The sequence below is a fragment of the Camellia sinensis genome, chromosome 2 (genome assembly GCF_055761805.1).
Source record: "Camellia sinensis isolate YWXY chromosome 2, ASM5576180v1, whole genome shotgun sequence".
NCBI lineage: Eukaryota > Viridiplantae > Streptophyta > Magnoliopsida > Ericales > Theaceae > Camellia > Camellia sinensis.
The window spans coordinates 229,368,815-229,373,912 of NC_138962.1; positions in this window are offsets into that span (position 1 = coordinate 229,368,815).

The window sequence follows — 5,098 nt, forward strand, 5'->3', positions numbered from 1 at the left end:
CTCATACGATACTGCTGGTTCTCCCATGAAAGTACAGTTGCAAAACAAAACTATACAAATGTGTTTTGCAAAAAATATACAAAACAAGATATACAGATGCGAAAGAAAAACAGAGCAAGAAGGATAGGCTAGCTTACCAGATTGAAGAAGAGGAGGCTGAAGATGGGAAAGTGGCAGCAAAATCAGTCTTCGGAAGCAACGGAAGAACAGCAAGAGCACAGAGAGAGAAGATGAAGAATATTAAAGGTGAATGGTTCAAAGGCAGGATGATTGTTTTGTGGAAAGAGAGAGAGGGCGGGAACTGTTCAAAAATTGCGAAACACGAAGACGGCGTTGACAGCTGCCTTCTACGAATGGGAGCGTGCCACGTGTATACGGAAAGGGAAGCGTTACAGTCGTGATTGAAGAGACGTTTTAACCGGACAAAGTAAAGCCCGAAGTAAAATTAGCTCGGCTTAAGGGCCCAAGAGTTTTTGGCTCGGCTGGAGAGGCTAAAGGGTTTTTAGCTCGGCTGGAAAGGCTTAATAAACTCTAGCTCGGCCAGTAGACTGGTAATCTCAATCATGTTGCGCAGATGGAATTAAGGGGCAATTGAGAGGGTAATTTTTGGGAAAAATTGGGCCGAGCTGCGAGTTGGGCTTTGTGGCCCAAAGTGCGAAGGACTAAGTAAAAAGGCCGTAATGATTACTCTGGCCCAATAAAAATGCAAAAGGTTACTCCGGCCCAAGAGATGCAAGGTTACTCCGGCCCTGGAGAAACAAAGTTACTCCGGCCAGGGAGGTAAAATTACTTCGGCTTAGGAATTATAAAGATACTTCGGTCCAGGAACGACTTAGAGTTATGCCGGTCTTGGAGTCATAGCGGCCGAAAGTCATTGGTTCGGTCTAAGACCGTACCATTGGTTGTACATGAGAAAACCGAGATAAGGATAGAGTTAAAGGTGGAACCGAACTAAGAATAGTTCAGTTTACTCAGTGGCTCTGCATAGCCAAGCTTATTTCGATCATATAGTAGTTCGGCCAAAGTAAAAACCGTCCCACTTGGTTTAAGCAGTGGGGGGGTTGTAAAAGGATAAGCATTATCCTTAGGAGTATGAATCCTAGGAGGACTCTGCATGGAGAAGTACAAGTCCTACTAGGATTGTGCCACAGGAAACTTATAAAAGCTCACAAATATCACCTTGGAGGAGGTAACAGAACACAACACAATTTTGCTTTCTGAGAACATAGAGCTTTGTCTATTTGTCAAGCTTACTGACTTAGGCATCGGAGAGGTTTCCGGCACACACCCGCCGGCTAGCTCACGTTTGTGTTTTCAGGTGATAAAGCGACGTCGTACGGAGGAGCGTGGACTTGGTCAACAGGATTATACGAGGAGAATTATTTATTCCCCGTAAAAATATATATATATATATATATATATATATATGTCTCTCGTAATCACATCAAATGTCCTTCACATAAAGTGGTGTTTCGAGAAATTAGTAAAAAGATAATTTTTTAATTTTTTTAATAATTTTTTTGAGGAAAAATTAGGTTGTTTTGAATAAAAAAGTTAACTTTTTTAACTAAAAAAGTTAAAGGGTCAAAAAAATTAATTTTTTACCATTATTCCAAAAGACCCCATATAATATTTCATAAATAAATAATTATTTAATATTTTTTTAAAATATCAATTAATATTTTAAAATATCGATTCACCACGTTGATGTTGCCTGCCAAATTAATAAATTACTAGGAATGAAATTCACACATTGATTGATTAGATGTGGGGAATAAAATTGGCTCTATTTATCTTCTTGTGTTACGATAGTACATAAGAAATATTGAAATTATTTTTTCTGAAACTAAAGATGATGTTTTAGCCTCTGTTTGGCAAGATGGTTTTCAGGCTTTTTTGGCTATTTTAGCCACAAAAAATAAAATAGGCTATTTTAGCCATAACAAACAAAACATCACATCCAACCTATAATCATTACATTCTTCTCTCATAAAAAAAGTCAAAAAAGCCAAAAAGCCAAAAAGCCCTTCCCAAACCAAGCTTTTTAGCCCAGGCTAAAATAGCCAAAAAAGCCAAAAAGCTAAAAAGCCAACCTACTTCCCAAACCAAGCCTGAAAAGACGCTTGTATAATAAAAAAGTTATTAAAAAATTATGGCTTCGTTTGGGAAGCCATGGTTTGGGCTTTTTTGGCTATTTTAGCCACAAAAAACAAAATAGGCTATTTTAGCCATAACAAACAAAACATCACATCCAACCCATAATCATTACATTATTCTCTCACAAAAAAACTCAAAAAAGTCAAAAAGCCAAAAACCCCTTCTCAAACCAAGCTTTTAAGCCCAGGCTAAAATAGCCAAAAAAGTCAAAAAACCAACCCACTTCCCAAACGGAGGCATAATAAGGTTTCATTTGATAATTATATATTTTAGTTAAAAAAATTATAAATTATTGTATTATTTTCTTTAATTTTCTACATATATTTTTATAAAAAATCGATATATCTTTATAAAAAATCAAATTTTTTCCCAGACGATGCTCAAACTTATAAATAAGTCACAAAAAAAAAATTTCACGCAATCCAAAAAATTATATAAAAGAGCAGATTCTTTCTCATTGTTTTTTCTTTTTCCATATTTTTTCATAAAATATCAAAAAATTATTTTTAAATATTTTACTTTTTTATCGAAGAAAGATCCTCTTCAATCTAGATTTTGGATTAGAGGGTTCTATTTAGGCTCATGAGGCCCATTATAGGTTTCATTTCGATAATTCGAACCGTTTATTTTGCCAGACATTTCGTGTATTTCATCCACACACACAAAATTTGGTCAATCCGATAATTATAAGTTATTCAATTTATTGCGTTGTCACTAAAAGAATGTATGATTTATTTTTAAAACACAATTGTTATATATTTTTTTAGTAAAAAATTGAATAAATTAAAATTATCAGATCAATCTAATTTTTTGTATGAATGAAAGATATAAAATATCTAAAAAAATAAATAATTTGAATTATCGAAATAAAACCTAACCTTTCTAAAATTTGAACTGAAGGAGACCTTTCTCATTTTTCATTTTATATTTTAATTAAAAATTTATTAGAAAAAGCACTTTCCAAATCAACCGAGAATAATTAAATGATGCATGGGTCGGGCATGCGCGTTGATATAGATGTCAACCACCTGGCCCTACCTCACCAAACGTTTGAATAAAACTCTCTCATTTTGAGCTCTCTAATTAGACTTTACAATTATTATTTATTTATTTATTTTATCACAATTAGCTTTCGGAATATATTGGAACTCTCGAAAGTCCAAAAGCAAGTGCCAGGAGCCCTCTTTAGAAAGGGCTATTTTGGTTAAAATAATAAATAAAGATAAAATAAATTAAAATAATTAATAAAATAAAATATTATATTTAATTCATAATTATTTTATTTTTTTCACAATTATTAAATCAATTACAAAAAAAATTAACTATTTTTTCAAACACAACCCTTTTAACAAAGTTAAAATAATTAAAAAGTCAAATATCTAACTAAAATAATTAACTTCTCAAATAAAAACATACATTATAAGATAACATAAGAGTGACGTTAATGACTATTTCATAAATTACATTAAATTTTCATATAATGTTTCATATTACAATCGTAAAAAATTTAGATTTATAAAAATTAAAAATTTCAATTTTATAATTGTACTTTACACATTATAAAATTAATTTATACTCATCCCAATAATATGGATCAATCTGTATATATACTGATGAACTAATTTTCTAGTGGGGTGGAAACACGTGTGAGGAATGATCTATACAAGATGTGAGTTGACACAGGTGTAGTGTCGGTAAAAGAATTTCCAATAATTGAATTTGATAAAGAATAATGCTTGGGACCCTCTTTTGGGGTCACCCCTCACCCCCCTTTTGCCACGTGGGGGTGGTGATTGGAGGAGCAGAAAAAAAAAAAAAAAAAAAAAAAGTAACCAATGAGAGAGAGAGGGGACCAAAAGGGTGGGAGAAAGGGGAGATGAATCATTGTTGTTTGATAAAAACCAAGTGAGAGCAAGTTAAAAAAGATGAGAGAGAATGAATACACATCTCATTTTAGAATGTATTTATCGTACGATAACAACTTGTGTAATTATTTTGGAATTAAAAACTCGTTTGGTTTGCATGTGTTTTAATTAGAAAATTAAAAAATTATTAAAAAGATTTTAAAAATCTATAACATATATAAAAAAAAGTCAAAAATTTCTTTATCTTTACTTTTTGTACATATTTTCATAAAAAATTAAAAAGTCATTCTAAACATACTAATTTTTTTTACCTCTATATTAATCAAAAAAATTACTAAAATAACTTATTTCCAAACAAGACCTAAGAATTTATGACTTTCATTGTTTGGCAATAACTTTTTTAATTGATTTTTTTAACTTTTTCAACCTGAAACTTTTTTGTTTAGTTGGTTTTTTTTGTTTGACTTTTTTGATTTTAGAATAACAAATTTTTTTTATCCTTTTATGATTTTTGACTTTTTAATTTTTTTTTTATGATTTTTTGGCCCACGACGGAAACCAAACCGGGGCATAGTAACACTTTCCTATATCATAAGTGGAGAGACTTCTGTGCAACCTCTTCAAAAAAAAAATAACGTTGCAGTGAATTAGTTAGTCTGGTCAGTCCAAACTTATCATATACATATACGATACTTTATTTTTTATTGGATATGATTGATTTATTAATATAACTTATTTCATGAAAAAAGTCACATCACTTACTAATAAACACTACGGAGTAATTTACAAATTAATTTTTAATTTATTTTTGAGTTAAATCACTTTTTATATTTTTTATACATAAAAAAATTTAAAAAAATTAAAAAATTATTTTTTAACCAACTTCTAAACCGCCCTATACTTAAGAGGAGTCAAGTTTTGATGGAACAATGAACATGGTATTTAAAATGGGATTTTAATATATCACATAATGACCTTTGTGTTAGAAGTAGGGGTGTGCACGGTGCGGGTCGGTGCGGTTTGAGAGAAAAATAAAAATCGTATGGCGGGTGGCGGATTGATAAAAGTGTCACTAG